Source organism: Mus caroli, unplaced genomic scaffold (assembly GCF_978045245.1).
Source record: "Mus caroli unplaced genomic scaffold, Mus_caroli_1 scaffold_7, whole genome shotgun sequence".
In the NCBI taxonomy this organism is placed as follows: Eukaryota; Metazoa; Chordata; class Mammalia; order Rodentia; family Muridae; genus Mus; species Mus caroli.
In genome coordinates, this window is record NW_028227262.1 from 17,383,369 (window position 1) to 17,396,945 (window position 13,577).

The 13,577-nt window shown below is 36.6% G+C and overlaps 1 pseudogene; it reads left to right on the forward strand.

Annotated features, from left to right (window-relative positions):
- Window positions 1-1,156: 1,156 nt before the first annotated feature.
- LOC110288401 (cyclin-dependent kinase 4 pseudogene) lies at window positions 1,157-8,044 on the forward strand (annotated as a pseudogene).
- The last annotated feature ends 5,533 nt before the right edge of the window (window positions 8,045-13,577 follow it).

Sequence of the window (13,577 nt, forward strand, 5' to 3'; positions counted from 1 at the left end):
TGTGTATTTTTCTTTTAATAATTACACTTTAGAGAAAAATGGCAAAGTAACAAATGAAGGTAGACATTTGAAAAAGTTTCTATCAGAATTACAACAGATCTGTCTACCTACTCTCTTAAAGCCAGAATATCTTAGACAATTATCAGGCTGACTTTAAAAAAAAACACATATACCAGCCCATGCTACTATATAAAACAAGACTCTCAATCACCTTGATGGAGAAAACAACATATTCCATGACAAAAGCAATTTAAACAATATCTTTTCACTAAAACAACCCTACAGAGGATAATTGAAGGAAAACTCTGGAAAAAAAAAAAAGAGGGAATCCTCTCCCCACCATAATCTAGAATCCTCTCCCCACCATAATCTAGAAACTAATCTTTGCACAACAAACCCAAGAGAATAAGACCATACAAATATAATTCTTCCTTTAACAAGAAAAATGTGAAGCAACAATCATTAGTTTTTAATATCTAACAACATCCGTGGATTCAAATCCCTAATAAAAAGAAAGACACAGGCAAAGGCACTGAATATGGAAAAAAAGACGCAGGATTTTTTCTGCATAAAGAAAACATACTTTATTGTTAAAAATAGACACTACATCAGGGTCAAAAGCTGAAAAAAATTCCAAGAAAATAATCACAAAAAAATAAGGCGTGGTAGCCATTTTAATAAATAAAATGGAATTTCAACCAAAATTTAGCAAATAAATTCTCATAACCAAAAAAGGAAAAATCTGAGAAGATGAACCTTTAATTCTGAATACTTATGCCTCAAATGCAAGGGCACCCATATCCATAAAAGAAACTTTATTAAAGCTCAAAACATACCTTGAACCTCCCACAAAAAATTGTGAGAGTCTTCAATATCCAACTCTCACTAATGGACAAATCAGGGAAATCAAAACTAAACAGAGACACCTTTTACCTTAAAATAAAAGAACATAACTCTTCTAAGCACCTCATGTTACCTTATCTAAAATTGACCATAAAATTGGTCACAAAACAAGTCTCAACAGATACAAGAAGATTGGATTAATCCCATGGGTTCTATCATGTCACCAGGGATTGAGGCTTCTCTTCAATAACAACTAAAACAATAGAAAGTCCATATACCCATAGAAGCTGGCTACTCTCTACACAGTGATAACATGGCCAGGAATAAAATAAGGAATGAAATTAAAGACTTGTTAGTATTTGACAACATTGAAGGTACAGCATATCCAAACTTATGAGACACAATGAAAGCACTGCTAGGAGGAAAACTCATAGCACTGAGTAGCTTCATAAAGAAGTTGGAGAGGTTCTACACTAGCAACTTAACAGCATACCTGAGAGCTCTAGAACAAAAAGAAGCAAAAACACCCAAGAGGATTAGATGACAAACTCAGGGCTGAAATCAACCAAGTCAAAACAAAGAGGAATATACAAAGAATCAGCAAAACTCAGAGATGATTATTTGAGAAAAATCAACATGATTAATGAATTCTTAGCTTAACTAACTAAATGGCACAGAAACTATCTACATTATCAAAATCAAATTTGAAAGGTGAGATATAATAGCAGAAAATGAGGAAATTCCAAAATCATCACATCCATCTACAATCACCTATACTGAACAAAACTGAAAAATGTAAATGAAATGGTCAATTTTCTACACAGACATCAGGTACAAAGTTTACATCAGGATCAGATAAAGTATCTAAACAGTCTTATAACAGGTAAGGAAATAGAAACAGTCATTAAACTTATACCAAACCAAACCAAACCAAATCAAATCAAATCAAAACAAAACAAAACAAAACAAAACAAAACAAAAACAAAAACAAAAACAAAAACAAACAAACTGGGCCAAATGTTTTTATTGCAAAATTCAATCAGACTTTCAATAGTAATATTAAAAATCCTCACCCTAATCCCAAAAATAGAAACTGAAAGAACTCTATTCCATTATTTCTATTAAGCTAGATATTTCTGATACCTAAACAATGTAAATAACCAACAAAGAAAGAAAATTTCAAACCAATTTCACTTATGATTCATGATATAACAATATTCAATAAAAGATTATAAAACCAAATTCAAGAACAAATCAAAAAGATCATTCATTTTGGTGAAGTCCACTTTATCTGAGGGATGTTTCAATATATTGAAATCCATTAAGGTCATCCACTATAATAAAAACTCAAAAAAAAAATCTTATGATCATCTCATCAGATGCTGAAAAATTATTTGACAAAATTCAAAACCCCTTCATATTAAAAGTCTTGGAATGATCAGATATGTATGGCCCATACATAAACATAATAAAACCAATATACAGCAAATCAATAACCATACCCAAACTAAAGGAAGAAAAATGTGAATCAATCCCACAGATCTTAGGCATTAGACAGGACTTCCCATTCCCTCCCTATCTATTCAGGATAGTACTTGAAGCTCTAGCCAGAGCAGTTAGAAAACAAAAGTATGTCAAAGGGATACAAACTGAAAAGGAAAAAGTTAAGATATTACTCTTTGTTGGTGATATGGTACTTTTCTTTTTTCTTTTCTTTTTTTTGTTTTTTTTTTGTTTTGTTTTTGTTTTTGTTGTTGTTTTTTGAGACTGGGTTTCTCTGTGTAGCCCTGGCTGTCCTGGAACTCACTCTGTAGACCAGGCTGGCCTCGAACTCAGAAATCTGCCTGCCTCTGCCTCCCGAGTGCTGGGATTAAAGGCATGTGCCACCACTTTTCTTAAGTGACCAAAAAAATTTCAGGATTGAACTCCTAGAGTGGATAAACAACTTTAGCAAAGTGACTGAATATAAAATTAACTCAAACAAATCAGTAGCCTTCCTCTACTCAAAGAATACATGGTATGAGAAAGAAATCAGAGAAACCAGACCCTTCACTTTAGCCACAATTGTATAAAATATCTTGGTGTGACTCTAAGATGGAAATATCTCCCATGCTCAAGGATTGGTCGGAATAATATAGTCAAATGGCTTTCTTGCCGAAAGCAATCAACAGATTCAATGCAGTACCCATCAAAATTTCAATTCAATTCTTCACAGAGTGATGAAGGGTAATTTGAAGATTAATATGGAATAACAAACAACCTATGGTAGCAAAAACTACTCTCAACAATTAAAAAACAAAAACAAAAACAAAAACAAAAACAAAAACAAAAACAAAAAAAACTTTGGTGGAATCACCATGCTGACCTAATTTTGCAATGCAGAGCAATTGTGATTACATCTTTCATGATACTGGTACTGCAACAGACATGTAGAACTATGGAATAGATTGAAGACCCAGAAATGAACCCACACACCTATTGTCACTTGATCTTTGACAAGGGAGCTAAAATCATCCAGAGGAAAAAGGACAGCATTTAGAACAAAAGGTGCTGACTCAACTGGCTGGTATTATGTATAAGAATGTGAATTGATCCATTCTTATCTCCTTGTTGAAAGCTCAAGTCTAAATGGATCAAGGTACACCACATAACACCAGAGACAGTGAAAGTTATAGAGGAGAAAGTTGGGACAAGCCTCAAAGATATGGACACAGGGGAAAATTTTCAGAACAGAACAGCAATGGCTTGTGCTGTAAGATTGAGACTCCATAAATGGAACCTCATAAAACTGAAAATGTTCTGTAAGGCAAAAGACACTGTCAATAAGACAAAAAGGCCACCAACAGATTGAGAAAGCATCTTTACCAATCCTTAATCCAATAGGAGCCTAATAGCCAATATATACAAAGAGCTCAATAAGCTAAACTCCAGAAATTCAAATAATCCCATTAAAAATGGTGTACAGAGATAAAGAAAGAATTCTCAACTGAGGAATATCAAAGGGCTGAAAAACACTTGAAAAAAATGTTCAACATCCGTAATCACCAGGGACATGCAAATCAAAATAATCTTGAGATTCCACCTTAGACCAGTCCAAATGGCTAGAATGAAAAATTCAGGTGAAAGCAGAGGCTGGCGAGGATGTGGAGAAGGTACACTCCTCCATTAGTGGTGGAATTGCAAGCTTTTACAACCACTGTGAAAATAATTCTGCAGTACTTCAGAAAACTGGACATAGTACTAAGGGCAGATCCAGCAATAACTCTCCTGGGTATATAACCAGAAATCATTCCAACTTGTAATAAGAACATATGCTGCTCTATGTTCATAGAAACCCTATTTATAATAAGCAGAAGCTGGAGAGATCCCAGATGTCCCTCAACAGAGGAATGGATATAGAAAATATGGTACATTTACACAATGGAGTACTACTCAGCTATTACAAACAATGAATTTATGGAATTCTTAGGCAAATGGATGGATCTGGAGTATATCATCCTGAGTGAGGTACCCAATCACAAAAAAACCCCACATGATATGTACTCATTGATAAGTAGATATTAGCTCAGAAACTTAGAATAACCAAGATACAATTTGAAAAACTCATGACTCTCAAGAAGATGGAAGACCAAAGTGTGGGAACTTTGCTCCTTCTTAGAATGGGGAACAAAATATCCTTGGAAGAAGTTACAGCGTCAGAGTTTGGAGCTGAGAGGGGAAGAAGGACCATTCAGAGCCTGCCCCACTCAGTGATCCATCCTATCAACAAACACCAAACCCAGACACTATTTCATATTCAATCAAGATTTTTCTGACAGGACCCTGATATAGCTGTCTCTTTTGAATCTATGCCAGTGCCTGGCAAATACAGAAGTGGAAGCTCAGAGTCCTCTATTAGTTGGAACACAAGTCCTAAATGAAGGAGCTTCTGAAAGTACCCAAGTAACTAAAGGGGTCTGCAACCCTATAGGAAGAACCATGCAATGAACTAAACAGTACACCCCAGAGTTTGTGTCTCTATTTGCAAAGGTAGCTGAGGATGGCCTAGTCAGCCATCAGTGGGAAGACAGGCTCTTTGTCTTGCAAACTTTATATGTCCTAGTACAGGGGAACACCAGGTCCTAGAAGTGGGAGTGGGTTTGTAGGGGAGCAGGTGTAAGGGAGGGAATAGGGGATTTTCAGGATAGTATTTGAAATGGAAATGAAGAAAATACATAATAATAACTAGAAAAAGGAAAATTTAATTAATAAAAATATTGTGTGTTCTAAAGTTGAGAAACTGAAAAAATGCTTAGAAACTCATATTTTCATAAGCAAATGGAAAATATCTTTGTAGTAAATGAGGCTTAAATAAGGGAATTCATTTTATATTAATCTTATTCTTTAATAGAAAATATTTTGCTGAATTTAAGGTTAAGACAATTTTAGCAATATAGCCATCTCTTCCTTGGTTATTTTGTTATTAAACAGTTCTATTACAGAATTTATGCCTCTATAGATTATTTATCTGATTTGTATTTCTAATATTTTGGTTAAATTTTGGAAGGTTTTACAGTTGGTATAGTTTATTCTAAAATCTTTTCCTTTAATTAATCATATGTGTTTTGTTTCAATCTTTTTAATTGATTCTTGTATTTATCTTATTCAAGAGTGGTGCCTCTTGACATCAAAAGAAGTTATGAGAATCCCCCTGAAAATTGAGACATCCATCCTTGTGAACAAGTGTATGTTCTGGTAACAGAAGTTGTTTCCCATGGAACGTCAATAAGTGCTCTCAATTGCTACTCATCTCTTCAAAAGCCCCGATTCTTTGTTTCTAACTTGGAAATATTGTTCATTTAAGTACAAAATTATTTTCGACAAGAAAAGACATATTTTTGTTTTAAATAAAAAAAAAATGAATGCATGAAAGTGCAACCCTTAATATCTCATTAAGGAGACATTGTTTTAAATCTTATTCCTAATAAGTCTATTTTCTAGGATAAGAATTACATAAAATAGTATCCCAATTTAGAAGTATCTATAGAGGCCTGATTTCCTGGTCTGTATCATGCCACAGGTTGTGGTTTTAAATATCTCCAACCCAGAGTTACCCCTTTTAAGCTAACTTTCTGTTACAAATGTTACACCTTTTTAATAATACCAAATGTCTTATAAGCCAATATTGTATAACCAAAAGATACAGATCATATTTATATCTTTAATACAAGTCAGAAATAAGATGAAGCAGCGACATGATTCTTATACATTTAGACCAAACAAAATGTTCACTTTTTCTTGCTTTCTCTAGTTTTAAGAGACAAAGAACATTGTCATTTGCTAAAGGTAATAATCATAACTGCAGAGATTAATTTTCCTATGGAAAAACAACTATCAGCTTATTTCCCCTTAAACTTGAGAAGTAGCTGGTCCCCTTAAAAGCAGATTTTCAACAGGGCTTTTTTTGCTTTGCTTGATTTCTGGTTAATGGTGCTAGTTAACTTACATCAGCTTCTGCTGTGCTAAGACAGAATCAAGGGATGGATAGCTAGCACATACATTTTAAAACATTTTGTTTCCTTTTCGACATGAAACACAGAACAACAGTCATTCAAACAATGAAAGAAAAACAGACACAAATTGACACGTGGAAAGATTGGTGTGCAACAAAGGCAGACAATATGGAGAGGGAAGAGAACTTGATGTAACCAAAACTAAGAATATCTCCAGTAGGGTCCAGAATGGTCAGGCATTATATCTCCTGATTTTGTCACGTCCCTTGTAGAGATTTATAAACCATTTTCCTCTCTCTCTCTCTCTCTCTCTCTCTCTCTCTCTCTCTCTCTCTCTCTCTCTCTCTCTCTCTCTCTCTCATCATTTGTATATGTATCATATCTTTCTCTCTCTCTCTCTCTCTCTCTCTCATCATTTGTATATGTATCATATCTTATTTCTTGTTTTATTTAATTCTTTCCATTCTATTCTATTCTATTCTATTCTATTCTATTCTATTCTATTCTATTCTATTTTTTATTCTTTTATACCCTATTCCTCTTGCCTGACACAGCTCCTGGAGGCTGTGGTCAATTACCTATATAATAGTCCCCATCCCAATGTGCTGTTACCCCTAGCTCATATCAGCATTTGATTGATGCTTTCTTTGAATAGCCTGTATCCTTTTTACACCCTTTCAATAAACAGCTTTCAAAAGATGAAATTTATAGTGCTAACATTATTGTTGTATGTTGCATACCACCATACTTGATAAATATGTTCTACAGTTCTCTGTGGAGACACACTGAAGACAGTGTACCTCAGTTGGTATTCCAGTGTCCAGGTCCTTCATTTGGGTGCCACCTGGAGCCATCCAATGGCCATGAAGGACCGTTTACACCTGGAAGGAGAGGTAGAATGGAATAGAGTGGGCAAACAAGAGAAATAATTAACAAGACAAAGTTCTTTGATCAAGTTTCAATGTTTATTTATTTTTATTTCTGAATAGGATGAAAAATCAAAAATCCCATCCCTTTGTTCCAGGTGGGTTCTGTTGTGTGTTTCAGCAGGATTGAGTTGCAAAGTAAGCTCACTGGACAGTTCTCTTCTGCAGGAAGCTGTGGATGTGGAAAGACAGAAGACTTGCATCTAGGACTGAAGACTCCACCCTAGACGGGCTAGGTTGGTTTAAGACTGTGACAAATAATTAACATCTGGCTAGTCACTCAAGGCTTGGGGAAGGGCACACTATTCCAGAGAACATTCTGGTGACAATTAATGGGACAGTCAATCTGGCTGATTTTGTCCTATCCAATATCTATAGCTACCAAATGACCCTCATGCCTGTGGTTGTTATGTTCTGTGACTGGGCCCCTGAAATTCTTCTGCAGGCTACATGTGTAACACCTGTGGACATGTGTTATGTTGGCTGTATCTACTCAGAGATGTTTTGTTGTAAGCCTCTCTTCTGAGGAAAGTCTGATGCTGATAAAGTGGGCAAAAATCTTTGATCTCATTGTATTGCCTTCAGAGGATGACTGGCCTTGAGAGGTATATCTACCTTGAGAAGCTCTTGCACGTAGAGGGCCACTGTAGTCAGTGGTACCAAAACCTGAAAAATCTGTAGCACAACTACTTAAGAAAATGTTGACCTTTAATCCACATCAGCTAACCTCTGCCTTTTGAGCTCTGCAACACTCTACACAAGGAGGAAGGTAACCCTGAGTGAGAAGTATGACACTCTGTAGAAAGAACATCATTCAACCCCCCAGGCTCCACCTTCCCCTGAGGCTGTGTAGAGTACTCCACACTTGTCAGTTATCTTGTCCTCTTATTTCTCTACACTAAAAGGCAGGCATACCTGTATTCTTCCCTCTCTGATTAATATTGGCATCTTTTTTATGCAGGGAAATAAAACAAGACAAGAGGAAAAAAGACCTAGCAAAGAAGCTATCATCTAAAATCCAGTAGAAATGTCAAGAAAATATGGCCGGTAATATTAGACTTCTGATATTGAAAACTATAATACAATTTTTTGTTGTTAATTCCACCAAATCAATATTTTATTTCAAACTTAACAAACTGAAAAGGATGAGAACAGGAATTGAGATTTGACACCTTTGAAGTGGACCTATTTTATACATTCACACATGGCTACTCTCACCAACACAAACCTGACTGACCTGCAGCAGGGTACAGCATTTTGGTTACCCTGAACCTTCCTAAAGGTCTCACATGTCAGCTCCTGTAGAATAGAATTTGTTGTATTTTTAGAGTTTCTCAGTGATATTTTTCTATCATAATACACAAATCTCTTTCACACTCTGCTGAGACTGGATAAGGTCAGGAAAAGGGCACCAGCTTGTTGATATTTAAAAGAATAAGTTACTGTGTTCCAGACTCAGCAACCTAAAGGTAAATAGACTTCCAAAAGGACTACAGTTTCCTCCACTGTTTTCCATTTCTGTTCCTCCAGCACATTTCTTTCCCCTCTTAATATCTAGCATACGATTCTCTTCCAAAAAAACAGAGACATTCAATATAATATATGGACCTGAAAGACGAAATACCTATGATATCTTCTCATAAAAAACAAATGAGTCCAGAAAAAAAATCATTGTCATTTTCAATTATATAGAGAAGAAATGTTAAGTTCAAAAATGTCCTATTCAGAATACATGCATGAAAATTTGTGTTAAAGTCATCAGTCTCGTCTTTGTATAATTGTTACATTATCTATAGAGAGACCCACTGTTCACTTTCTTTATATTAGTAGTCTGTATATATTAGAGAAGTGCAGAAATGGCCCTTGTGTGCGGAGCATAGGATCCAACAGAAGTCCATACTTGACAAGAATCCATGTTAAGGGTCAGATGTCTTGAAGTTCTTCTCAGCTATTTGAGATTCCTGTTGCAAATTCTCTGCCTACATCTATACCACATTGTTTTTCTTTTCCATCAGGGGGAGAGGTTAGCTTCTTGAGTTCTTTACATATTTAAGTTATTAACATTCTATGTGATATGGGACTAGTAAAGCCTTGTTTTGTCCAATCTGTAGTTTGCAGATTTATCCTTTGCCTTACAGAAGGTTTTTAGTTTCATAATGTCCCATTTATCAGTTCTTGATCTTAAAGACTGAGCCATTGTAGTTTTGTTTAATAAATCTCCACCCCAACAACTTCCCCTGCCAATGAGTTCAAGTTTATTTCCTACTTTCTCTTCTATTAGATTCAGTGTGTGTGGTTTTATGTTATGGTTTATTAGGGAACTAAATAGATAATTCACAACAGAGGAATCTCAAATAACCAAGAAGCACTTACTTAAAGAAATGTTCAAAGTTCTTAGTGATCAAGGAAATACAAATCAAAGGACCCTGAGATTCTACCTTTCACCAATCGGAATGGCTAAGATGCTATGGTGTACTTACAGACAGTAGCCTAGTATGTCTACCCTCTGAAATGCCCAACAAGCAGCTGACTGAGACAGACACAGATACTTACTTCTATCCAATGAATAGAAGTAAGGGGATTTTGTCGTTGAATTCTGGAAAGACTGGACACATATACAGCAGTGGTGTATCTCTTCTGGTCACAGTGAGAGAAGACACACATAACCTGGAGTTACTTGAGGGGTCACATGTAGTAGGAAGTCCTGGAAGGGTGGGTGGATGGAGACATTCTCTTGGATATGGGGGGGTTGGTGGATGAATGTGATGAGGAACTCCTGGAGGACAATGAGCAGCATGAGAACTTCACTGTAAAAAATGATTGAAGATAAAAAAAAAAAGTCAGATGTCCTTCTCTAATGTGGTTCCATAGAAATTGTCTTCAAGTCTCCATAAGGCGAGCAAAGAAAAACATGCACACACAAAACCAAACAAAACAAAACAAAGAGGAACAAACAACTACTTCCATTGAGATTCAGAGCAAGATGCAAATATCTAGATGAATCCCTTTACCATTATGGACTTTAAATAACTCTAGGATTTCCAGCAAAACTATGCAACAACTTTCTTTCTAATAATATACTACCAATAACTTATCAATAATGTATGCCAGAATAGAACCTTCTCCATTGAAAAATAATATGAGAAAGAATTCAGAACAAGGTTTTATTGAGTGCCATCTCTATTCACCACTCAATTTCTCAAAGAGGCTTAAGAACTCATCCTGCAAAGTGGATGATAATCCAATAGGAAGATCTACAATGTCAACTCACCTGGACTCCAGGGAACTCCCAGTGACTAATGCACCAAACAAAGAGCATATGCAGACTGGTCAGATCACCCAGACCCACCCCTGTCACAGATGCAGCAGAAGACTTCCTGGTCTGGCCTCTGTTAAAGAGGACATGCTGAATCCTGTAGAGACTTGATGCTTGAGTGAAGGAGGATGCATGTGCAGGTTGTGAGGGATTACCCTCTCAGAGACAAAGGGGATTGGTGTAGAGTGAAGAAGATTGGTGTAGAGGGGGCTGGAAGTGTGGGAATAAATATATATAAATAAATTACTAAATAAAAATAGAAAAGAACTGAGGCTACAACCTACACTGAGACGGCAGTTCTATTTTGTTAAAGTTCCCAATTCCTGGGAAGGTTCCTGTCCTGAATTCTCTGATTCTAAAGCTTGCTCACTGGCAGTTTTAGAACATATCCTTTGAGACTCAATGAAAATCTCACAAATATCTTTTCATAGATATGTGCATTGGGTTGATTCTGATCTGTAGAATGTCATGAATACACCTTCAATACACTGAAAAAGACCATTGAAGGATAACTTCCTCCTGTCTTTAATATAAGTATTACGTATTACAAAAATGTTTTGTAGTAAAAGACCAAGTTTGACTTTCAGCATGAACTCCAAACATTGTTAAAATCAGTTGTTTGACAAAGCATCTAAAACTTACATTTTCATAGTTGGTTGTTATCATTTAATAATGGAAACAAAGGGAGGAGATCAGGAAGATGTATGGAGGGTCAGAAAATTGAAAAGAGGTGTCTATAAATTGGGGATGGGGAACTCAGCCATCGTAAAGTCTTAGATGCCAGGTAAGCAAAAATATTCCCAGGACCTAAAGGAGATGACATTAGCTGAAATACTCAACAAATGGGAGAGAAAACCTGTAGAGACTCATCCAGACATTAGGCACAGGCCCCATCTCAAAAATTCTAAAACAGAATTTTTCATGTCTAAAGGAAATACAGGGGAAAAGAGTAGGAGCAGAGACTGAAGGAAAGGCCATCCAGAGACTTATCTACCTGGGAATCCATTCCATATGCAGTCATCAAACTCACACACTATTGCTAATGCTAAGAAGTGCTTGTCAACAGAAGCCTGATATATCTGCCTTCTGAGAGGCTAGCCAAACCTGACCTAAACAGATGAGGATGCTGTGAACTAGTCATCATACAGAGCATGAGGACCCTTATGGAGAAGTTAGGGGAAGGATTGAAGGAGCTGAGGAGTTTGCATCTCCTTAGGAAGAACAACAATATTAAACAACCAGAATTTCCAGGGTCTAATACACCAACCAAACAATGCACAAGGAGGGACACATAGCTCCATCTGCACTTGTAGCAGAGGATGGCCTTATCTGGAATCAATGTGAAGTGAGAACTTTGGTCCTGTGAAGGCTTGAAGCTCCAGTATATGGGAATGCTAGGGCGATGAGGGAGGACTGGGTGGGAAGGTGAGTAGGAGAACATCCTCATAGAAGCATGAGCAGAAGGGGAATGGGATACGGGATTTGAAGAAGGGAAATTGTTTGTGGCTGCTTGAAAACCTCTTCTTGGGGCTCATTTTTGCATGTTGCTACAGGAACTTTGAAATGGTTTGACTTGGTCTGTGTTCTCTTTATGATGCTGCTTCTTCTGTGAATTTTCCCCTTAGTGTTTTATGTGATAGGACCCATGAAGGTAAGTTTGTAAAACTCATTTCTGTCTTTTTTTGTCTTTTCTGTCTGTCCATCATAGTAATCACTCATTTTGTCCTAGTTTGTTTCAAAGAAGAACATGCAGCAAGAATGTAGTTAGCACAAAGCATGTGTGCAGTGGCCATTGTTGTTCTTCTTTGTCTTTCGGTGAGTGTGCTGTGATAAATATGTGGAAGTTGTCTTTTCTGTCTTCTCTGTCTTTGTCTGCTCATTTTCCCTTTTGGTCTGAATTCATTTTGGTACACATATACGGGTTGGTTTCGGAGGTTTTGGTATCAGGGAATGGTTCCCGAACACCTTTTATATTCTGGGTACACCATCCAGGCATAAGGTCTCTGAGCTGTACTGGAGAGAGTCCCTTGTTTTGTACATAATGATTTTTATGGCATCTTTCATCATATGTGTCATATCTGTTAGTTATTTGTTTCCTTTGTGATTTTCTTCATGAATTTCCTCCCTTCCACAATCAAGAAACTCTAGATTAGGGACTTGAAAATCGTAATTGAGTTTGGTTACTCATGGTGACCAGGTTAAGACTCATCACCTTGACCAATTTTGGGAGGAGGATGCTATATTGGTCCCATGAATATCCCTTGAGAGCATATGGGAATCTGACCTCTGGGTGTTTGTTCTCTTCCTTGCTTGCAAGAGCAAGGCACAGTCTGAATTATCCCTCCCTTGTTCTTTGTTCCCATCCTCCTTGCAGTCATTGCCAATCTTAAGAATTCTTCCCCAGGTAAACTTTCCTAAAAATGGCTTTTTCTCTCCTGATAAACTCTCTTAGCTAGAAAACTCTTTCCTGAAATGAAGGAAGTAGAAAAGCCTGATGAAATGGATTAAGTTGAACTAGCAGACTTTGATCCTAGTCAGGAAAGACAACATCATTATAATGGAGAAGAGTATGAGGATGATGAACATCACCTCAGAGATCGTATTCTGTATCACACCTCTTAATGGACCAGTCATTCTTTGACATTCTGTATGCAATAGGGAATTGGGGAAGGACTGTAATCATAACATGCTTACTACTTGCCTATTGTTTTTGTTTTAATACTCAACTATAGCTGTGTTTTGTAAGTTAAATGAAGAATAAACATAAATATATAAACTTGAAAGAAGAATTCTTCCCCAGACTTAGTGGTGGCTGCCCATAACCAACACTGCCAAGATCAGACTAATATTCCCTTTTCCATTACAGTGCTCATCCCACTTTCTCTGAATTAAAAAGTTGATTCTAGTGATAAGAAAGAGGGCTCCTATGCTCCATTCCTCCAGCTGCCAGGGTACAAACTGTTCTCTAACACCACTGTTCAAGGTTCCTCACTCACTAGC